General features: G+C 42.8%; 1 long non-coding RNA gene across 1 annotated transcript in view; it reads left to right on the top strand.

Annotated features, from left to right (window-relative positions):
• LOC130282113 (uncharacterized) overlaps positions 1 to 10,257 on the top strand; it is a 34,918-nt gene extending 24,661 nt beyond the window's left edge. The window contains exon 3 of the long non-coding RNA XR_008846248.1: positions 10,149 to 10,257. This is a non-coding gene — a long non-coding RNA (uncharacterized LOC130282113). The remainder of the gene's footprint in view (positions 1 to 10,148) is intronic.
• The last annotated feature ends 14,127 nt before the right edge of the window (positions 10,258 to 24,384 follow it).

Genomic DNA, 24,384 nt, shown 5'->3' on the forward strand with positions numbered 1-24,384 from the left:
CGCGACGAAGTGATGATGAGGAAGGAGAGCGCCGGCCATACAGGGGATCCCTGAATGGAGAAGACACCGAGGAGGCAGGTAAGGTCCCTCCCGGTGTCTTGTAAGCACTAACCCGGCTATTCAGTCGGGCTGTTCGGGACCGCCGCGGTGAAATCGCGGTGATCCCGAAGAGCCCGACTGAACAGCCTGGTTAGTGTCACTTTCCCTTCAGACGCGGCGGTCAGCTTTGATCGCCGCGTCTGAAGGGTTAATACAGGGCATCACCGCGATGTCCTGTATTAGCCGCGGGTCCCTGACGTTGATGGCCGCAGGGACCGCCGCGATAGGGGTGTATGCGCCGTATAAGACGCACCGACTTTTTCCCCCCAGTTTTGGGGAAGGAAAAGTCTGTCTTATACGGCGAAAAATACGGTACTTCTGGGGGAGAATATTTCCCACATATCGCATCCAACAGGGCAAGGTACTTCTTTTCTATTGTCACCACAATTTGATCCCAGGTGCAGTTCAATGAATTGGACACTTTTGTCCTATTGTAACAGCCACATGTCCTGCGCATTGTGAAAAATACAAGGAAACACAGATCTTTGTTTTTTTCCTGCAGCGGCTTTGTAAATATCTCCCCGTTATTGACTAGTGCACTGTTTTCTAGCATAGTAAAACAATGCTGTCAACTGTATTTTCAGGAGATTTAATTTGAAGAGGTTTTGAAGGTTGACAAGTTCTAGTGATAGACAGATAAAGCTGGAAGCAGAGTCATAAGAGAAATAAAATGCAATGTCTAAAAATTCTTTGCTAGAGCATTCTTTATATTAGACAAAACAAGGTTGGTCTCGTATAAACGGAGAAGCACTAAATCTCCTATAAGCTTGTTATATGGAAGAATGAATTCCCCAAGCTCAGATCTCATACTGACTTTTACCTAACCATTGTATGTAGACAGTAGTGTTGAGCGGTATAGGCCATATTCGAATTCTCGAATATTCGCAAATATATGAACGAATATTTGTCATATATTCGCTAAATTCGCATATTCGTAATATTCTCGTTTTATTTTCGCATATGCGAAAAATCGCGTATGCGAAAATTAACATATACGAAAATTTGCATATAAAAATTAGCATAAGCAAAAATTCGCATATGTGAAAATTAGCATATGCAAATTTTCGCATATGTGAAAATTCGCAGGCCAATCTTACACAGTAGTATTAGAGCCTTCTTTACACCACACAAGCTGGAAGCAGAGAGGGGTGATCACTGTGATGTGTACTGTGAAAAAAAAAAGTATATTCGTAATTACGAATATATAGTGCTATAATCTCGAATATTCGTGAATTCGCGAATATGCGATATTCACGAATAAAATTTGCATTGCGAATATTCGCGAGCAACACTAGTAGACAGCAAGTCCTTACTGTATGCATCTTCTTTCTTTCTCCTAACAAAATAGGGGGAGAACAAGAATAGGCACTTTCAGGAGAATTTTCTACCGCTATCTACTTTTTAGACAGTGCAAATGTAGAAAGTCTTCAAACGGATGATGTATCTTCTATTGTGTGCTATATAGGATCAATTGTATGTAATGCTTGTCTAATGTTTTAGTCTGTATGTAACCAAAACTTTTGTAGCAGGGGATTTGAGAACCATATATCCACTAAGTTTCAGAGAACTTATCGCCTTCATCCTTCAATCATACATTTTCGTTCTTTAGCTGTAGGGTGCTCTCCTGGTTCTCTCCATTAATTGTCCTTAATCTATTGTCCTGTGGTCCACATACTGATAATGTAATTCTGATGTTTTCAGTGAGAAAATAACACTTAAGGGTCTATTTACACGTATAGTATTCAGCGCAGATTTGATGAGCAGGATTTTCTGCTGCAGATTTCAATGTAAACTCAATGATTGTACACAGCTTCAAATCCTGCACATCAAATCTGCGCACAATACTGTACGTGTGAATAGACCCTAAAAGGGTATTCCAGGATTTTTATTTGACTATGCTTTAGGGGCTGTAAAGTTAGTGTAGTTAATATAGTGTCTGTACCTGTGTTTGATGGTGGTCTTTCAATTCTTCAGTTTTTTGCCCCAATGTTTCTTTTTAACAGCATGCAAAATAACTCATCTCAGGTTTTCCTAGGTTGCAGTATGGCCTGAGACATTACATTACTAGTCAGGTGTTCAGGGGGTGGAGCAACTGCTGGGTGGGAGGGAGACCAGCCTCCAAGGAATTGCAGTTTTGCAACAGCTGTAGGCACCCTGGTTAGAAAACACTGGTCTATTGCATTGAAGGCAGCTCAGGTGTGTTTCAATGGGTGGGGTGGCTAATGTGTGGGAGGAAGAAAAGTGACCTCACACTTTCAAACAATGAATCATGGAACTTGTTGTTGGAGGGAGGGAACTCCAACAGGAAATAGCCAGTTTACAAAAAGATAGCCATAGCATTATGGTTGACTTAGAACACAGCTGTTTGGCTTCAAGACAAGCACGGATCCTTCCTAAGCATGTCTATTACTGTCTGGCAGATAAGTGCTAAAATCAGCTTTTAATGGATAAACCCTTTAAAGTTTTGGCAAGCCGAGCGTCCAAGCGTATGGAGGTATCAGGAGACACAGCTGGTGGCTGAAGGAATGTTTGGCTTGCAGCTGTTAAGGGTGTAGGGACACCTTTAGTTTCCATTTGTATTGTGTTTTAACTTAAACATCAGACTAAAAGACACATTCAAGACCAGAGGCCTAACTTGAAGAGCTAGTACAGAATCTCAAGTAGAGAAGTAGAGGACAGCACCAGCGTCCAGACAGTCAGTCCAGATCACAGACAATTGAAGTACCACAGGTCACAGAATTCAAGTAGCAGACTCCCTATTCTTTGCCAAAAGCTGTTGTCTTTTTATTGGTTACCAATAAAAATACAACAGCTTTTTGCAAAGAATAGAGAGTCTGCTACTTGAATGCTGTGACCTGTGGTACTTTGATAGTACAGAATCTGTAACAGAGCCTTGTTACGTGGTATAGTGACTATGGGCCCCCTCAGGGCCAGCCTCTGATACCACTCTAGCTATGACCCTGTTTAAGACTAATCATGTAGGGCCAAATGTTGGCTAGAAAGGTCTATCAATAATGCAATTGCAGCTTTCTGAATGTTACCGTAGTGGAAAAGCATTAAAAAAAATCAAGTAAAAAAAAAAAGAGAAAGAGCATTGAGTGTAACATAGGAGCAATGGAAAACAATTATAGAACATGGAGTGTAAGATTGAAGAATTGGAAAAGCAATGAAGAGAAAAGAACTGAGGCTAAAGTTAAAGTAAGAGCAAGTAAGACTGAAACCATACAACAGAAAAGCAGTGAAGGGGAAAGATATGAGAGGGGACTAGTGGAAAAACAGTGAAGGGTAATGGAGTGTGTGAGGGGCGCCGTGGAAGTGCAATAAATAGTTAAGGTGTAAGCATCCTACCAAAGATTGCTGGTAAGGTTTTGCCTTTTGCCAGAGACACAGCAACTAATTATCAATAATAAAAAAAAAAAAAAAAAAAAAATATATATATATATATATATATATATATATATATATATATATATATATGTATATATGTATATATATATATATATATATATATATATATATATGCAGTATTCTGTATTATTATAGTGAACTTATGTTATAAAAAGTGACATGTAAAAACATGATGAATCATGAACAGTTGCAACAATTTAGTCACATCCACAGAAGAAAATACTTCTATACATTTCCTAAACTACACAGCGGATAATTCTACAGTAACATTGCTAGACAAGATTCTCCTGGAAGACATATGGGGAGATTTATCATTGTCTTTGGAAAGTTTGTTTCAAAGTCATTTATTTTTGCATTGGTTTTGCTTACGTTTGACACATTTATCATACTATCAAGGGTAGGGGGGGTTAATAAAATTGGCGCACGTAAGCAACAAGCAATGAATCACTTCAGAACGTCATTTTGTGCGATTTATCCTCTTTTTGTGACTTTTCTGTACAAAAAGGCGTCATTGTGACTTTTTGAAAGTACTCTTCAAAGGCAGTTCTATAAGCCAGGTCTTGGCTGGTGTGGATTTTCTGTGTTTTGGAGGGGGCTGCGACTTTTTGTGCGACATTTGCACCTGATAAATCTGTTACCACTGGAATGTGAAAACTGAAATTGACTTGCATAAGATCATTTGTAGCTTTTTGCTTACTGTCAAAAGTTGCAAAAAAAAGACTGGCGCAAGTGTGACATTTCATGTGCCAAATATATATATATATAGTAAATTTGAGTAGCCGTATTAGTCCAGTGATGCAGATGCAAATCAAAAAAATGAAGCAGTATCTTGTAATACCTTTTTTATTGGACTAACAGAATTTTGTAGAGAAGCTTTCGGGATTCCTCCCTTTATCAAATCCAAAGCAAATCTAAGCTCACAAGTAGAAGACACAGGTTACATCTCACAAATATGCAGGGGTTAAGACAATAGATGTGGAGAATTCACACTAAGATGGGCCATAAGTTGTCCTGTTATAGGAACTGTCACGATCACACCCTATCGGTCCAGCTAAGATGCTAGAGAGAGTGTGATGGTGCAAGGGTTAAAGCCGCCAGACCGCCGCCAGACCTCTGGGTATCCACTACTAGTCCCAGCAAGTCACCAAATTAACCCTTTAATAAATGTGTTTCACTAGAGCTTCCTTCAGAAAGATGAGCTCCTATATTTAGAGATCAAAGACCAGAGCTGATTAATTAAACATTTAATCTGATAAAAGGTATCACAGTGTTATATATAAAAATAAACAAATTACATACTGTTACAAAAATATGAAAGAGTTTAGCAAGGTGAGTTCAGAAAACAAAAGATGAAGTACCCTTACATTATGATGGTATAGCAGTCCATGAGAGTGAGGTTCCAGCTGTTCTCAGGATGGTCTTGTCAGCTTATCCCCTGACCAGTATCTCCGTTCTTACAATGGCCTATCTGGAGGGGAAAACCTTCATCCTTCCCCCCCCTCCCCTATGATCCCACCAGGTCTTATCTCATATATGGGACCAGAGACCCCTTACATCCTGCTGCTTCAAAGGGCCTTTGACTACAAAGAGGACACAGCAGACCGACCCCAATTGACTGCAATACACAAACACACATAGTCTGAATGACCCTCACCCCCAGGTCTTAGTTTATACACAGATACAATTATAAAAACACATGTATGTTTCCATAATCAGGCTTTGGGCCTGATAGGAACACAGACTAAATAGATAAGGAAAAGGGGGAGGGAGGGGGGAGCAGGGGAGAGACTGGTGATTAAAGGCGTTATCCAGGAAAAAACTTTTTATTATATATCAACTGGCTCCAGAAAGTTAAACAGATTTTTAATTTCTTCTATTAAAAAATCTTAATCCTTTCAGTACTTATGAGCTTCTGAAGTTTAGGTTGTTCTTTTCTGTCTAAGTGCTCTCTGATGACATGTGTCTCGGGAACCGCCCAGTTTAGAAGAGGTTTGCTATGGGAATTTGCTTCTAAACTGGGCGTTTCCCGAGACACGTGTCATCAGAGATTACTTAGACAGAAAAGAACAACCTTAGCTTCAGAAGCTCATAAGTACTGAAAGGATTAAGATTTTTTAATAGAAGTAATTTACAAATCTGTTTAACTTTCTGGAACCAGTTGATATATAGAAAAAAGTTTTTTCCTGGAATACCGCTTTGAGTAGAACAAAGTGAGATGCGAAAGAAAATCCAGTACAGGTTATAAGAAATTTTGATAATGAGATAAGAAGCTCAAATCCACATTGAGTCCCCTGTTTTTCGAGTCACTGTTAGACTACTCCATACATGACCTTACAATCAGGATACTGAGAGGGAATTTCAAAAACACACAAGAGAGAAAGACATTTGAAGCCAAAATGATACTGTTTTTTGACTCGAAAAACAGGGGACTCAATGTGGATTTGAGCTTCTTATCTCATTATCAAAATTTCTTATAACCTGTACTGTACTGTATTCTCTTATAACCCGTGCTGTACTGGATTCTCTTATAACCCGTGCTGTACTGGATTCTCTTATATCCTGTGCTGTACTGGATTCTCTTATAACCTGTGCTGTACTGTATTCTCTTATAACCTGTGCTGTACTGGATTCTCTTATATCCTGTGCTGTACTGTATTCTCTTATATCCTGTGCTGTACTGGATTCTCTTATAACCTGTGCTGTACTGTATTCTCTTATAACCTGTGCTGTACTGTATTCTCTTATATCCTGTGCTGTACTGGATTCTCTTATATCCTGTGCTGTACTGGATTCTCTTATAACCTGTGCTGTACTGTATTCTCTTATATCCTGTGCTGTACTGTATTCTCTTATAACCTGTACTGTACTGGATTCTCTTATATCCTGTGCTGTACTGTATTCTCTTATATCCTGTGCTGTACTGGATTCTCTTATAACCTGTGCTGTACTGTATTCTCTTATAACCTGTACTGTACTGTATTCTCTTATAACCTGTGCTGTACTGTATTCTCTTATATCCTGTGCTGTACTGGATTCTCTTATAACCTGTGCTGTACTGTATTCTCTTATACCCTGTACTGTACTGGATTCTCTTTTGCATCTCACTTTGTCCTGCTTAATCACCAGTCTCTCCCCTGCTCCCTCCTCCCTCCCCCTTTTCCTTATCTATTTAGTCTATGTTCCTACAGCAGGACTATTTATGGCCCATCTTAGTGTGAATTCTCCACATCTATTGTCTTAACCCCTGCATATTTGTGAGATGTAAACTGTGTCTTCTACTTGTAAGCTTAGATTTGCTTTGGACTTGATAAAGGGAGGAATCCCGAAAGCTTCTACAAACTTCTGTTAGTCCAATAAAAAAGGTATTACAAGATACTGAAATATTTTTTGATTTGCATATATATATATATATATATATATATATATATATATATATATAGCAAAATCATCGGTAGTTGCAGTATCTTGTAATACCTTTTTTATTGGACTAACAAGATTTTGTAGAGACAAGCTTTCGGGATTCCTCCCTTTATCAAGTCATAAGCATTTCTGAGCTCACAAGGAGAAAACACAGGTTCTATCTCACAAAATATGCAGGGGTTAAAACAACATTAGTGGAGAATGGACATTAAGTTGGGCCATAAATTGTATAGCAATAGGACGATAGATACAGATGAGGATGAGGAAGGGGGGGGGGGGGCTGGAGAGCAGAGGTGAGAATAGTGGTTACGCTGGACAGACAATTTTACTATAGAGCCATAGACTGAAGATAAGACTAGACAGGGGAAGGGGAGCAGGGGTGTGATGGTGTTAGAGCAGGGAGAGGGTAGAGAGTTTAGCAAAGGTTATAGGAAATTTTGATAATGGGATAAGAAGCTTAAATCCACATTAAGTCCTCTGTTCTTGGAGTCATAAAAAACTATCATTTTGGCTTCAAATGTCTTTCTTTCCTGGGTGTTCTTGAAGTTTCCTTTCAGGATCTTGATTTTGAGGTCCTGTAGGGAGTGACCTGTTTGAGTGAAGTGGTGTCCAACTGGGGGTGCAATAGTCCTTTTCTCTATGGTTGTTGATGGACGATCTGTGGAGGTTCATCCTTTTATTGAGTGGCTGACTGGTCTCACCAATGTAACATCCCAGGTCACACTTGGTGCATTGTATCATGTAGACTACATTCTCTGTGGTGCAGGAGTATTGTCCCTTGATGTTGTATGTCTTGTTGTTGTGGGAGGCCTCAGAATTTGTGCAGATGTGTTGACAGAGTTTACAGCGCGGTTTGGCGCAGGGTTTGGTCCCATTGTCTGTATCTGATGTGTCTGTGGGTAGTTTCCTATTGACCACCCAACTTAAAACAAAAGCTGGTCAATAGGAAACTACCCACAGACACATCAGATACAGACAATGGGACCAAACACATCTGCACAAATTCTGAGGCCTCCCACAACAACAAGACATACAACATCAAGGGACAATACTCCTGCACCACAGAGAATGTAGTCTACATGATACAATGCACCAAGTGTGACCTGGGATGTTACATTGGTGAGACCAGTCAGCCACTCAATAAAAGGATGAACCTCCACAGATCGTCCATCAACAACCATAGAGAAAAGGACTATTGCACCCCAGTTGGACACCACTTCACTCAAACAGGTCACTCCCTACAGGACCTCAAAATCAAGATCCTGAAAGGAAACTTCAAGAACACCCAGGAAAGAAAGACATTTGAAGCCAAAATGATAGTTCTTTATGACTCCAAGAACAGAGAACTTAATGTGGATTTAAGCTTCTTATCCCATTATCAAAATTTCCTATAACCTTTGCTAAACTCTCTACCCTCTCCCTGCTCTAACACCATCACACCCCTGCTCCCCCTCCCCTGTCTAGTCTTATCTTCAGTCTATGGCTCTATAGTAAAATTGTCTGTCCAGCGTAACCACTATTCTCACCTCTGCTCTCCAGCCCCCCCCCCCCTTCCTCATCCTCATCTGTATCTATCGTCCTATTGCTATACAATTTATGGCCCAACTTAATGTCCATTCTCCACTAATGTTGTTTTAACCCCTGCATATTTTGTAAGATAGAACCTGTGTTTTCTCCTTGTGAGCTCAGAAATGCTTATGACTTGATAAAGGGAGGAATCCCGAAAGCTTGTCTTTACAAAATCTTGTTAGTCCAATAAAAAAGGTATTACAAGATACTGCAACTACCGATGATTTTGCTTTTTGCATCACTGGACTAATACGGCTACTCCTAACTAATCTATATATATATATATATATATATATATATATATATATAACTCTAAAGACATTGATAAATGTCCGCCATAGAGTATTTCACAAGACGCCGGGGGATATTTATTAAAACCTGTGCAGGGAAAAAAGTGGAGCAGTTGCCTATAGCAGCGGGGGTGGTTTGTCCCGGCTATATTGCTCAATGGCTGTTTATTATATTGAAAAACCAATTAAAATATGTTTCAAACAACATAAATAAATGCATACATAAAAAAAAACTGCACCATTTTTCTTCTGCACAGGTTTTAATGACTCTTCTCCATATTCAATGTTAAAATGAGTTGCCCAATGACTGATCCCTGGTGCTACAGCTAAAATGAGTCAATTTTTGTTGTTTTCATGGCAATGAGGTATTTAATTGTAACAAAATTAAGCAGGTGAAGGCAAATAAGAGAACAGTTTTTCACCCTAAAGAAAGTTTGAACAATCCAGTTTCTGGTCCCTCTAACAAAAAGCTGATCACAAGGTATCCTGTCAAGTGATCCACAGAAAGCAGCTTTGACTTTTGGCATAGACTTTCACCATCACTTTAAATGGGAACTGTCAGATTCCAAATATTTTTGTATGTTGTACATCTGGGCAGACATTAACTGTTCTAATGCTTCATAAGAACATTTTATCTCCTTTTTATAGAAAGCAAGGCTTATAAAAAACACCACTAGGGGTCCACATACCATCCAGAACACTGTCCTGTCTGGCTGCAGCATATTCTTGGTTCCATCTGAAGCACAGACAGGGACAAAGTCCAGTAAGTGAGTGTGGGACAAGCACTCCTCTGGGCTCACTCCTGTCCTATCAAACTCCAGCATAAAAACAGGAGGGAAATGTTACAGAGACTCGGTGATAGATGAGTTATGCAGAGTAAAGACACGCCCCTTCCAAAACACAGGATTAGTGATGAGCAAATTTTAGAAAAATTCGATACGGCCAATTCGCTGAATTTTCCCAAAAAATTTGTTTCGCTCTGAATTTATTCGCAGTGAATTGCCGTTAAAAATTGTTATTTCTGGCCTACAGAGAGCCACAATAGGGGAGTAGAGCACTTTGCCTTGTTTTAACACGCATAGGGTATGTGCTGGGTTAGTGAAAAATAATACTGTTATTCAGTATGACATGCAGATTAGAGGTGTTGCTATTAGAATTACTGTTGCAGAGCAGCACAATGACAGAGCCTGTAGGTGGCATCAGTATGAGGACACCATATAGTGGCTGAATTACATAGTGTGGAGGTGGCAAAAGTCTGACGAGACCATAGGGCCTCACAATTGAGAAGATAAAATATATTTTTTAACATTTAAATTGAAGATTTCAAATAGATGAACCTAAAATATTTTATTGTGCCAGCAGCATGAGGAGACCACATGGCGGTAGAGTGACACAGCCTGGAGATGGCAGCAGCAAGAGGAGGCCATATAGTGGCTGAATGACACAGCCTGGAGTTTGAAGCAGCAAGAGGAGACCATATAGTGGCTGAATGCCACAGCCTGGGGGTGGCAGAAGCATGAGGAGACCATATATTGGCTGAATGACACAGCCTGGAGTTTGCGGCAGCAAGAGGAGACCATATAGTAGCTGAATGACACAGTCTGGAGATAGTGGAACCATGAGTAGATCATATAGCGACTGAATGGCACAGCCTGGAGTTGGCAGCAACAAGAGGAGACCATATAGTAGCTGAATGACACAGCCTGGAGGTGGCGGAAGCATGAGTAGATCATATGGTGGCTGAATGGCACAGCCTGGAGGTGGCAGAAGTATGAGGAGACCATGTAGCGGCTGAATGACACAGCCTGGAGTTGGCGGCAGCAAGAGGAAACCATATAGTGGCTGAATGGCAAAGCCTGGAGTTGGTGGAAACAAGAGGAGACCATATAGTGGCTGAATGACACAGCGTGGAGGTGGCGGAAGCATGAGTTGACCATATAGTGGCTGAATGGCACAGTCTGGAGTTGGCGGCAGCATGAGGAGACCATATAGTGACTGAATGGCACAGCATGGAGTGGGTGGCGGCAAGAGGAGACCATATAGTGGCTGAATGACACAGCCTGGAGTTGGTGACAGCATGAGGACACCATATAGTGGCTACATGACACAGCCTGGAGTTGGCGGCAGCAAGAGGAGACTGAATGACACAGCTTGGTGCTGGCATCAGCATGAGGAGAATATATTGTGGCAGTATGAGACAGCCTGGAGCTGGCATCAGCATGAAGAGAACATATTGTGGCAGAATGAGATAGCCTGAATGTGACATCAGCGGCCTCAGGAGACCTGAAAGTGACCCGGTGACAGAGTGGGGCAGTGGGTGGCAATACCAGTACCCGTTGACGAAGTTGGGTGAAAAAAAGGAGAACATGTAATAGATGTGTGGCATCAGGCGGGTGGCAGGATCAGAATAGTAGCTGAGGCAGGTTGGCAGAAGAAAACAGTCTCTTTTGTAAAAGTGTTAGTGTGCAAAAGTAAATATTGAGAATATACCTTACGTAAAACTTAACTTTTAATACCATTCTTAGGATAAAATATATGTACCCCAAATTTTTGGGAAATGAAACAAAAGGAAAGGTGTGCAAAAAACACCATGAGCCACCTAAACCACCAAGTATTGATGTGATGCAAAGGCCTATAAAAGGTGGAAGGGAACAACGTGTGGTCCTCTGTAAAACCTTCCCGTTAGGCCCTACTCTTGCATTATTAATTCCCTTCTTGGCAAGTGTTACTCGCCCTAAAAAGGGAGGCCTTACACATGAAACTCTCCCTATTTCCAGCTAAGAATCCTGGGAAATGGCAGTGTTTGTAGGTGGAAATAGGGAGAGGTTACTGTGTGGGGCCGCCATTTTTAGGGCAAGTAACTCAAGAAGATAATTAATAATGAAGATAAGATAATTAATAAAGAAGATAATGAATAATGTGAGAGAAGGGCCTTATAGAGGAAGATTTTACTCACACCGGTCACAATGGACCATACGTTGTTCCCTTCCAACTTTTAGAGGTCTTTGCATCACATCAATACTTGGTGGTGTAGGTGGCACATGGTGTTTTTTGCATACCTTTCCTTTTCTTAGATATAAAAAAAATTGGGGTCCATATATTTTATCCTAAGAAAAGTTAAGTTTTAGCTAATGCATATCCTCAATACTTACTTGTGGTCTGATGCAGAGAAATTTCTGTAACTGGGGAGCAGCACCTTAAATATGTTTTGCACTTTCCACATTTGTGAAGTGTTGGTGTGGCTCCATGGTCAATCTACTCTGATGCATTAGGCATTGGTGGTTGGAAATCCTGGCTGATCCATGCCTGATTTATCTTCACAAAGGTAAGTCTCTCCACATTTTTGGTGGACAGACGAGTTCTCCTTGGGGTTACTATGGCCCCCGCCGCACTAAACACCCGCTCTGATGGCACACTTCTGGCCGGGCAGGACAGCTTTTCCAGGGCAAATCAAGTTTGGCTGCCCAGAAATCCAGCGGATCTTCAAGTTGTGGTGGCAGGGTCATGTCAAGGCATGCCACCACAAGGCATGCCAGTTCCTGCTGCAGGTCTACCTGCTGCTGATGAGTTGCTTCACTATGCGGGTGAAGAAAGCTACTCATCAGCGACTGTAGACTCAGGCTGCACCTGATGGAGCTGGTACTGCTCCTGCCCCCCCTCCCCAGCAGCCATGGCAGTGGAAGGTGATTGCAAAGGGCCCCCAAGTCAGACCAGCAAGAGGATGGATGATGGCGCAGATAGGCATTGGCCAACTGACTATGTAGGATGTCTCTGTAGTAAGTCAGTTTGTCCTCCCTCTCAGTGGGTGTAAAAAAAGGCCCCCATTTTGTGCCAGTAGTGAGGGCCCAATAAGGTGGAGAGCCAGAAGTCATCCGCTGCCGAATGGTGACAATCAGTCACTACACAAGCAAGTGAGCATGCATCATGCCATTTGTGCAAGTGACTCGGAGGAACTCCCTGCCTCCATCTCCACTGCATATTGCCTCGTGTGTCTGGGTCCTCTGTCTTGTCTTCCTCATCACCCTCTAGCTCCTCTGGCTGCTCCTGCTCCTCCTCTCCTGTCAGATGACTATAAAAAAACACCGACTTCGTGAAACCTAAACTGTGCTCCCCTGTCCCCCCACTGCTCATGTGGCCGTGAGATGTAGGCGACACTTCTCCAGTGACCTGACCAGCCATCGTTACCAAAACGTGCTGCTGAGTTTTGGAACAGTTCTGCTGTCCGGATCCTTCTTTTAACTTCTGCAGAGCTTCTGCAGCGGAGGTGCTGTATAAATATGCGGGTGCAGCTAGCGTAGCGTTTGAATTTTCGCTGCGCCCGAAGGACTTCCGGTTTGGTACAGGAGCAAAATTATACCCCCCCCCCCCCCCCCGCAACACAGGAAGGAACTTTTTGTTCTGGCTGGCCAGCACTGGAGGGGTGATTGCAGAGGCCTGGCGGGGCGGAGTTGCTGCCATTCGCGCGCACAGGAAGGCCCGGCGCTAACTTTAACCCCTTCAGGTACGAGCGGCAACTTCACAGAATTCTTCACCTCCCCCTTACTTTACTTCACAATCTCTACAATACAGTAAAGTCCCATACACTTTTGTGTGCAACTATAATTGCAGCATGCAAAAACTCCGGACAGTTCATATAACACAGTTCTTATTAGGGGGAGGACTATGGCACTTGCATTAAAGGGGTAGTCCAGTGGTGAAAAACTTATCCCCTATCCTAAGGATAGGGGATAGGTTTGAGATCGCGGGGGGTCCGACCTCTGGGGCCCCCTGCGATCTCTCTGTACGGGGCCCCGGCTCTCGGCCCAGATAGCGGGTGTCGACCCCCGCACGAAGTGGCGGCCGACACGCCCCCTCAATACATCTCTATGGCAGAGCCGGAGATTGCCGAAGGCAGCGCTTCGGCTCTGCCATAGAGTTGTATTGAGGGGGCGTGTCGGCCGCCGCTTCGTGCGGAGGTCGACACGCCCCCTTCCCGCGGGCTGTCGGGGTTCCGTACAGGAGATCGCGGGGGGCCCCAGGGGTCGGACCCCCCGCGATCTGCAACTTATCCCCTATCCTTAAGATAGGGGATAAGTTGTAAACCACTGAATCACCACTGGACTACTCCTTTAATGGTGGCTGAATAGCTGTAGGCACACACCTGTATCGTAAGATGCCAAAAGAGTTGTGGTGACGGGGTGTTGCTGGTGATAGTGTAGGGTCTATTGGTGTTAACCCTTAATTTGGTGAGTTGACGATCCTCCTTTGCCTCTGTTTGGTTATGATGTTAACCCTTAAATGTTGTGACGCCAGGGTGCGGTTTCCTCAATGTAGTAATCCTACCGCCAACCATCCCACAAACGGCAGGGAGAAATAACTGAATATCCACAGCAGATTTTAGAAAGTAAACTTGAAGTAACTTTACTGTATATTTTATGCAACGGCATGTAACAGAACAGTCTTTTAGAGAGAGAACCGTGATGCAAGTTCCTCACAGCATCGGCCTGGTGCGAACACGGTCCGTCGCCGCTTACCTGCATACCCCTGCACAAGGACCATCTCGCTGCCCTGTCTGTATCCTGATATGAAGAAGTCCATGCAATAAAAATATCCCTGCTCTACATACTGGGTGAGTGCTCCGCATCATTTCTTGATCACTACAAGTTCCTCACAGCATCGGCCTGGTGCGAACACGGTCCGTCGCCGCTTACCTGCTTACCCCTGCACACGGACCATCTCGCTGCCCTGTCTGTATCCTGATATGAAGAAGTCCATGCAATAAAAATATCCCTGCTCTACATACTGGGTGAGTGCTCCGCATCATTTCTTGATCACTACAAGTTCCTCACAGGTTTGCTGGGATTTTGGGTTCAATGAGTTTTGTTTGCTAGCCACTGTTCTACTATTTCTAGGAGATGTGAGCTTCTAGTAGTCACACAGGATTCAGTAATTTGAGATTTGAGTAACTCACGTTTAGTGGCTGCAGATTCTCAGGCATAGGCCTAGCTTGAATTGATGATTTGTGATGACATTAGTGCTGCTTGATAGTCCGGAACTAAGAGAGTGCAAAGAGAGAGAATCTAGTGGCAGCAGCCCCTTATTTATTAAGGGGGCGGGACAAAACTCAGTGGTCAGCATAACCTGTCAGTTCTGACACAGTGTACTCTGGGTATCACATGACCCAAAGGTTCTTAAACCATAATACAATGTAATTAAAAGCACGTGACCTCTAAGGTCCTATACAGAGGTATTTCTATATAACATATATATATATATATATATATATATATATATTTACACATTAAGTACAATCTGTATGAGGCGACTAGGGGTTAGTCGTAAGAGGAGAGCCCTATTGTCATGGAGCGGCTCTGGCTGAGGGGACTTTGGACAAAGGGACAGGACCAAGTCCTGTACCGGGACACCACATATAGATTGCTGTATATTTATGAGTTTATCACACTGAATGCCAGAAATAATATTGGCTAATTCCAACTGCCTGCCCTTCCAAGTCTTGGAAATATCTGAATCTCTGTTGACTCTCCTGCATGCTGGGATGTATAGTTCCACAACAGCTGGAGAATGTGAACCCCAGGTTGTCTGTTTTTCAAGAGGTTTTCCGCTTCTAGAACAGTCTGATCACTGCCACATTGTCTTAGCCTTTCAGAGACTGCAGTACAACCTCAGTGGTTTAATGATTACAGCTGACTGAGTGCGGCTCCATAATTGTCTTATAATTCTAGCTTCTTGATTGCTGCAGCTTGATAAGTACAGCTGCATGCTGCTCCGTACACATTGTTTTTCTCATTCCACAGCTTGCTGAACATTGCTATTGTGCATACTGCTTATTGCTGCACAGCTTCAACACCCCAAGCTCTGGCCTGACATTTCCAGTTGTCTGATTGGCTTGTTGATACGAAGAAAGATATAAGCCTCTCTAAATGGTTGCTTCAACATCATACATAGTAACAGCAGCAGCTTCAAAAAAGTTCTACAGGATCTAATTCAGTGTAAAGCTATGGAGAATTTCAATCAAAATATGTATTTAAGCATCAGGAGAAGTCTGTACAGGTTTAAACTTTAAAAGGAGCATCTGCACAGCAAGACAATGAGCACAGTGGCCAACCGAGTGCACACCATCTGTGATCAGGAACAGGACCAAAAAATGGTTGAACTGGATAGTTGCCATCATCAAGATCAGTTGGCTGCCTGGCATCTGGGTATAGTTGAGACTGGTGCAGATGTTGACATAACTTCTCATAGTGTCCGGGTGGGATTTCAACTTTGTGTTTCTGCTGAACATTGATGCCTCCCAAGTTGGGACTGACTTTGTATTACAAAGAGACAAGAAGAAAAAATAAAGGATATAGATCATGGTGTGATAGCCAGGTGTGTAGAATAAAAAGTACTGCACCTTTCTGCTCTATAGAATTGCTGTATATTTTTTTATGGACTTTAGACATAGTCAGACAGGTCCTACATAAAATTAAGATTTAATTAAATTTACTTGTTGCTTTAGAATCATAATTTTACTTAAAGGGATACTCTGCCCCTAGACATCTTATTCCCTAACCAAAGGATAGGGGATAAGATGTCTGATTGCGAGGGTCTCGCCGCTGGGGATCTGGCTCCGGCATTCCAGACATCTGGTGTATGGAGCGAACTTCACTCCATGCTGAATGACTGGTGAAGCAGGGCAGAGGCTCGTGATGTCACGGTAACGCCCCACTCGTGACATCACAGCCATGCCCCCTCAATGAAAGTCTATGGACCTGCATTGAGGGGGCGTGGGCGTGACATCACGAGTGTGGCGTGGCTGTGACGTTATGAGCCTCCGGCATTGCATCCAACGCTCTAAACAAACGCTGGGTGCAACAGGGAGATCGCAGGGGTCCCCAATTGCTGGACATCAGACATCTTATCCCCTATCCTTTGGATAGAGGATAAGATGTCCAGTGGTGGAGTACCCCTTTAAGACATTGAATTGTATAACGTGTGATCCATATATAACTGTATTCCAGTTATATGCTTCATTCTCCCAACATTTATAGCTTTTTAAATTTCCTTGTAAAATTCTTTTGTTCCTCTGAATCATGTGTTTCTGTTCTGGAAGCACACAGTATAATGTTTCACATGCATAATACAAGTGATCTTTTTAGTTGGTGCAGGCTTGTTTTTACTTTCTTTTGTAATACACATTCTTCAAAAAAACTTTAAATGTAGTATTTTAGTGATACATCATAGGATCTCACACATCTTAGAACCAAAGCCATTGATTCTCATATCAAACAACGTATAGTTGTATACAGCCTTTGGTTAAACCTTAGAGAGTACCTCCAATGTTGCGGTCACTTTTATGAAGAATGACTATAGTGCACAAAATAGTTTTTCTAAATCACCGCTCTCCACCGTTTATAACTGTGTAGTAGGAGATGGAGCTTTCTGCTCTGTTTTCATAACACCCATCTTCAGCATGAGGCCCAGTGCCATAGAGTCACGTTATGCTGGGGCGTAAGTTCTGTCTCCTAATGCACAGTTATAAACTTCAGGGAGTGGGGAGAAAGTATTCTGGTGCCAAATTCAAAATTAAAGGGATTTAAAAAAATGACTAATGTGTACAGAGCTGCATTGCAGTCATTTTTTATTATAGTACACGCAACTTTAGAGGTATAACTTTTTTTGATGTGTTGTAGACTGTAGAGTAGAGTGCTGTAGGTCAATAGGGGGGCATTTTTTTTTTGTCCATGACTAGGTTTGGATTTTTTTAAGGTGTTCTCCCAGGGACACTTTATAGGAGGAAAAAATCTTCAAAAATTGCTCCTCTAAATGTATCAGCTGATCCTAATGAGCATCTTAAAGGAGTACTCTGCCCTAGACATCTGATCCCCTTTCCAAAGGATAGGGGATAAGATGTCTGATTACGGGGATCTTGCTGCTGGGGACTCCCGCAATCTCTCCTGCAGCCCCCCAAGTCAACACTGCATGGAGCTAAGTTTGCTCCGTGCCTGATGACTCACTGCACAGGAGCTGGAGTATCGTGACGTCACTGCTCGGCTCCCTCGTCACCATGGCTCTGCCCCAACTCCACCATGCCCCCTTCCATAGGCTTGCTTTGAGGGAGCAAAGCGTGATGCCCCGGGGGGCCGAGCCATGATGTCACAATACTCAGGCCCCTGTATCGTGAGTCATCACGCATGGAGCAAACTTAGTTGCAGGAGAGATTGCGGGATCCGCAGCAGCAGGACCCCCGTGATCAGACATCTTATCATCTATCCTTTGGATAGGGGATAAGATGTCTAGGGTGGAGTAACCCTTTTTTGTTCCCTGGCTACCTGCTAATTAGCCAGTCCCTTCCCTGCTGGTTCCTGGCTAACAAACAGTTCTGACTGCCTCAACCCTTGCATGGTCTCTGATCTTCAAAAATTTTCCTGCTGTTCTTGACTGTGATTTCATATATGGTCCTGGACTGACTAACATCCACTCTGGTTTCTGATCCTGGTTCTGACTTTTGATCACACTGCTACCAGTCTTTTGCATTTGCTATTCCTAGTACCATCTTTGCCTTCTGACCAATTTTTGTGTTTGATCAAGTCCTTAGATTCCTCTATTTTTGGTTATTTTTGCATTATTTTAATAAAGTTGTGATTTGTAACATTGCTACTTAAAGAGGTACTCCCCCCCCCCAGACATCTTATCCCCTATCCAAAGGATAGGGGATAAGATGTCTGATCGCGGGGGTACTGTCGCTGGGGACCCTCGCAATATAGCATGCTGCACCCACCTGTTTCTGCTCCAGAAGCGCTGGAGGGTCTGGGTCCCGACCACGGGAACGGAAGTTCGTGACGTCACGACTCTGCCCCCATGTGACGTAACGCCCCGTCCCCTCAATGCAAGTCTATGGGAGGGGGCGTGATGGCCAACTTCCGTTCCCGTGGTCGGGACCCAGACCCTCCAGCACTCCCGGAGAAGAAACAGGTGGGTGCTGCAAGCTATATTGCGGGGGTCCCCAGCGGCGGGACCCCAGTGATCAGACAAAAAATAGGGGATAAGATGTCTAGGGGTGGAGTCCCCCTTTAACTGCTTGGGGGTACTATATAGATGACTGTATACAGTGTGGACAGATGTCCACTTACCCTCCGAGTTCCTGCCTTTTTATATGTAACCCTGCCTCTAGTGACAAGGCCATGGTCACTGAAGGCAGGGCTAAAGAGAAGCTGACAGAACAGGAACAAGGACTGGTGTGTCAGGCTCTGTCAACATCTTGCATGTTTAACATGTCTTTTTGGTTAAAAAGGGCATATAGAAAATGTGAAATGTGAACAGGCTCTCCATGCACTTTTTGGGCACGCCCAAAATGTACTAACTTATTGTTATGTTACTCCTTTTTTGTCATTTCAGATCCATGAAAGCTGTGGATTACAATGGATTTGAGGACTAAGCTAATTTTTTATAAAAGGGTTAATGAGAGCTGTAGGGAAGTATTTTTTGTAATGTTGTATTACTTTTTATTACTTACTTTGAAGGCTTAGTAGTGCAAGCCATATCAAAGCCAACGTCCATTACTAAGCCGGTGCTTTGTAAAAGCCCCAAAAACTAACCCCACCCCATTATTGCCTTAGTACCCACAGCCACAAGGGTACTGGGAATGGCCGGATATCATCAGACCCGGAGCATCAAGAATGGTGCTCCAGCGCTTTGGTAGTAACAGGCTGGCATTATTTAGCCTGGGGTGGGCCAAAACAAGTTCCCTTGCCCACCTTGGTAACATCTGGCTGCTGCTTGTTTTGTATCTGGATGATTATGAAAATAGGGGGTCTCATGCTTTTTTTGTTATTTATTTTTGATACTAAACAGTATCTCAGACATTACAAGGACAGGCAAGGGCCATTTATTTCCCTTACCCAGTCTAAATAACACTAGCAAGCAACATTTTTGAGGCTGCAGGACTCACGGTACCCAGCTCTTTCAGATACTCCTGTGGTGGTGGGTACCAAGGAAATAATAGGGTGGGTGGGTTAGTAATAGCTGTTTTGGTGGCTAATGCTAAGCCCAGGTTTAGTATTGGACTGTGTCTATTAGACAACTTCCACTACCAAGCCTTCAAAGTAAGTTGAAAAAAAAATCACAAGTGAAACATTTTTATTACAAAAAGACACCCCCACAGCCCTTGTTAACCATTTGATTTAAAAAAATCCTTGAATCCGACGTAGTTAACAGCATTTACGGATCTGAAACCACAACAACAAAAAAAAAAGAAAATGGGTTAGTACATTTTGGGTAAGTGGAAGTTTGTCAACACTGTATACCACCATCTATAATGATGGCTGTATACCTCTCAAGCAGGTAACAAGTGATGTTAAGCATCACTAGTTAACTCTTTCCTAGCTGGGCCAGCACAAAGAGTTTAGCCCAGTGAGGTGGTGGGAGGGGAGTTTGGGGTGGTTGGCGGTTTGGGAACCAGTGATGTATATACATTGCTAGTTAATGTTCTTCCAAAAGAGTTATGCACAGCATTGCTACTTAACTATTTCCGTACTGGGCAAGAGGTATACAATGTATATCTTCTGCCCAGCACAAGCTACACTGGCTGTATAATTGCTGACACAGGTTAGCCTTGCTAGGAGCAATTAAAATATAATGTTAATAATTCTGTATGGTAAATGGCGTAAACATGAAAAAAAAAAAAATATGAAAATTCATGCTTTTTGATCACATCCCAGAAAAAAAGTTAATAAAAAAACAGATCACGGTGCAAAAAAATAAGCCCTCATACAGCCCCTTATATGGAAAAATAAAAAAGGTATAGGGGTCAAAATAGTCAAGTTTACTGTAAAGTGCACTGTAAAAACTAAACCCTCGAAAAATTGCAAAATTGCGTTTTTTTCTTTTCAATTTCCCCACAAAATTATATTTTTTGGTTGCGCCATAAATTTTATGGTAAAATGAAAGTACAGTTGGTTGCACAAACAAACAAGCCCTCATTTGGGTCTGTGGATGGCTCTTAGAAGACGAGGAGGAAAAAACGAATTTGCAAAAATTAAATTGGCTTTGTCCTTAAAGGGGTACTCCGCCCCTAGACATCTTATCCCCTATCCAAGGGATAGTGGATAAGATGTCAGATTGCCGCGGTCCCGCTGCTGGGGATCCCCGGGATCCCCGATGCGGCATTGCGGCAATTCGCTCTGTGCGTAATGACGGGCGATACAGGGGACGGAGCAGCGTGACGTCATGGCTCCGCCCCTAGTGACATCACGGCCCGTCTCCTTAATGCAAGTCTATGGCAGGGGGCGTGATGAGCCCACGCCCCCTCCCATAGACTTGTATTGAAAGGGGCGGGCCGTGATGTCACGAGGGGCAGAGCCGTGACGTAACGATGCTCCGGCCCCTGTATTGCCTGTCATTACGTGCAGAGCGAACTCGCTCTGTGCTGTAATGATAGCGCAGGGCCGCAGCGGGGATCCCGGGGCTCCCCAGCAGTGGGACCGCAGCGATCTGACATCTTAAAAGAGCAAAAAAAGAAAAGACCGACGGGAGGCGCCTAGTGTGATACCGTTGATGACAGGTGGGGGGGGGGTTAGTCGAAGAGTAGGTAATGGATGCTCACCTTGAGCGAGCAAAAAACTCGCATGTAGACCCACAGTGGGGTTAGTGGTATAGATGATAGTCCACCGGATGCAGCTGCTAAGCCCAGGGTGCAGGACAGGACTAGCCAGTCCTGGAGAGATATGCAGTAGCGAGGAAGAAAAAAACCCTTTCAAAGGGCGCTGCTGTTGTCCTGGTGAGATGAAGATAAGAAGCCCGAGGCAGAAATATTTTGCAAGGTATAGCTTCTTTATTGGTGCAGAATCATAGCAAGCAGGGATACAGAGAGGATAACGTGTTTCGGGGGACAGCGCCCCCTTCTTCAGATCAGTGCTGATCTGAAGAAGGGGCGCTGTCCCCCGAAATGCGTTATCCTGTCTGTATCCCTGCTTGCTATGATTCTGCACCAATAAAGAAGCTATACCTTGCAAAATATTTCTGCCTCAGGCTTCTTATCTTCATCTCACCAGGACAACAGCAGCGCCCTTTGAAAGTTTTTTTTTCTTCCTCGCTACTGCAGATCTGACATCTTATCCACTATCCTTTGGATAGGGGATAAGATGTCTAGGGGCGGAGTACCCCTTTAATGCCAAAATGGACTGTGTCCTTAAATGGTTAAAAGAGTTTATAGTAAACATGAAATACGTGATTTAGGCAAAGTTACATGTATTTTCTGGGTTTGAGTAAACATTTCTTCCTATGTTTAACATAAATAAGAATTAAAAGCATGTATGATGAACATAGAATATGCATTTTAAGCAACTAATGAATGTAGCATATGCATTTTATGGAAAGTTGCCTGTGTTTTCTGGGTTTATTATCTGTGTTTAACATAAATACGAATTGAAAGCATTTACAGTGAACATGGAATACAAATTTAATGCCAAGTTATGTGTATTTTCTGGAATTAATAAAAGTGTTTAGAGCAGGGCCACATGTGCTATTTTTTGCTGCATATTTTTTGCTCCGTATTTTCCTACCCATTGAAGTCAATGGGTAGCAAAAACAGCTGAAAAAAATACACATCAAAATGCAGCACATGTGAACCTACCCTTATAGTACATGTAGAATGCTAATTTTAGGTCAAGTTGATTGTATTTTCTGGGTTTATTCAGACGTATAATATTTCTACCTGGGTTTGACATAAATATGCATAAAAAGAGTTTATAGTAAACATGGAATACGCATTTTAGACCAAATTGCCCTTATTGTCTGTGTTTCTACCTGTGTTAAACATAAATATGCATTAAAAGCATTGAGTACATTTAAAATAGGCATCTAAGGCCAAGTCACATGTATGTTCTGGGTTCATTCAAATAGATAGTATTTCTACCTGTGTTTAGAACCCATGGACTTCTGGGTCACCAGATTAGACCATTGGCCAGAACTTTCTCAGTTTTCCATGGGTGTCCTGTCTTGTCCACCCTCCAGTGTACCATCAGATAGAGTGTTCAGTGAACCAGGCAGTGGTGTCGCTCCAAAGCAAACAAGATTGTTTGCCAGCAATGAGGAAAAACTCACATTTGTTAATACGAATCAGACATGGATCAGTGAGGAATTTAAAACTCATGTGGCAGATTTTAAAGACAGTAGTACCGCCACCTATGCTGTACTACCGCCATTCATCTGCTGGCTACTACAACTCCCATCAGTGCCTGCTGGCCTGTCCACTGGCTACTATAGCTCCCACCAGTCCACCACTGCCTGCTGTCCGCTGGCTACTACAAGACCCACCAGTCCACCAGTACCTGCTGTCTTCTCTCCTGGCTACTACATCTCTCACCAATCCACCACAGCCTATTGTCTGCTGGCTACAACTACAACCAGTCCACCATCACCCCTGCTACTGCTACTTCCAGCCAGGCCTACACATACACAACCCATGATTCCCAAAAAGGAATGTATTTTCAGCTTTTCATACAGAAGATATTTTTTCTTCACTATTTTGGGACACCAATCCTGTTGCAACTCCCAAAAGGGAGAATTTTTTAAAATGCTTTGAAAAATCCTTTCCGTCTTGCGATAAAAGGGATACTTTATGCACTTTTATTTTAGTTTTAAAAAGCAGTTTGTAAACAAGCTTTTGGTAGCCATTACCACATGTTGTGTAACTTTAACATTACCTTAGTCTTAAAACCAATTTACCACTTTTAAACTACTTAAAGGGATACTCTGCCCCTAGACATCAGACAAGATGTCTGATCACAGAGGTCCTGCTGCTGGGGACTCCCGCGATCTCCCTGCTGCACTCGGCGTTCGTTTAGAGCATCGGGTGCAGCACTGGAGGCTAATGACATCCCTGCCACGCCCCCTAAATGCAAGTCTATGGAAAGGGGCATGATGGTCCGCCCTTTGACATGCCCTACCTTAATACTGTGGTGAAACACTGTATCAAGCCCCCTCCTCATGTAATTAGCTTACCACTGGGGTGACAAACCTCCTCCTCGTGCTGCTGGTTGAGCGAGTGGTTTGGATGCTGGTTGTCTAACTTTCTTGAGGCAGGCAGAGCGGCATCCCTCCTCAAGAGGGCGCTCTAGGCGCCACCAGGCCTTTGGTTTGCTACCAAATAATCTTAAAACAAAAAATTCAGAGAGCCTACTGTGCCAAAAAGTTCACGCAAATTCTATTCAGTACTTATATCCCTACACTCTGTGGTCCAGGCACTTTGCATCTGACCCATAGAGGGGTAAATGGGTAAAAAAAAACTAATAAAAATGCATAAAAAATCTTGGCAGCTTTACTGGAGGTTTTTTTTTCACGCTTTTTCATGTTAAAAGAAAAATAAAAAAAAAACTGAAAATTAGTTGTGTGGAAATGTAACCTGAAAGACACTCTTTGTAAAAGGTTTTCTGCTCCTGCAAATAAAGTGGGGTCACAGACAAGGAACCACCTCTATAACATTTTAGTGCCCTAATAGAACATAATTTGGAAACAGAAAAATTGAAAAAAATTGTCATGAGACATCAGCTTTGTAGACATGTATAAAGGATTACATCTGCAAAAAAATAAATAAAAATAAAATAGCTGTTGAAGTTGG

This window comes from Hyla sarda, chromosome 7 (assembly GCF_029499605.1).
Source record: "Hyla sarda isolate aHylSar1 chromosome 7, aHylSar1.hap1, whole genome shotgun sequence".
Classification (NCBI taxonomy): domain Eukaryota; kingdom Metazoa; phylum Chordata; class Amphibia; order Anura; family Hylidae; genus Hyla; species Hyla sarda.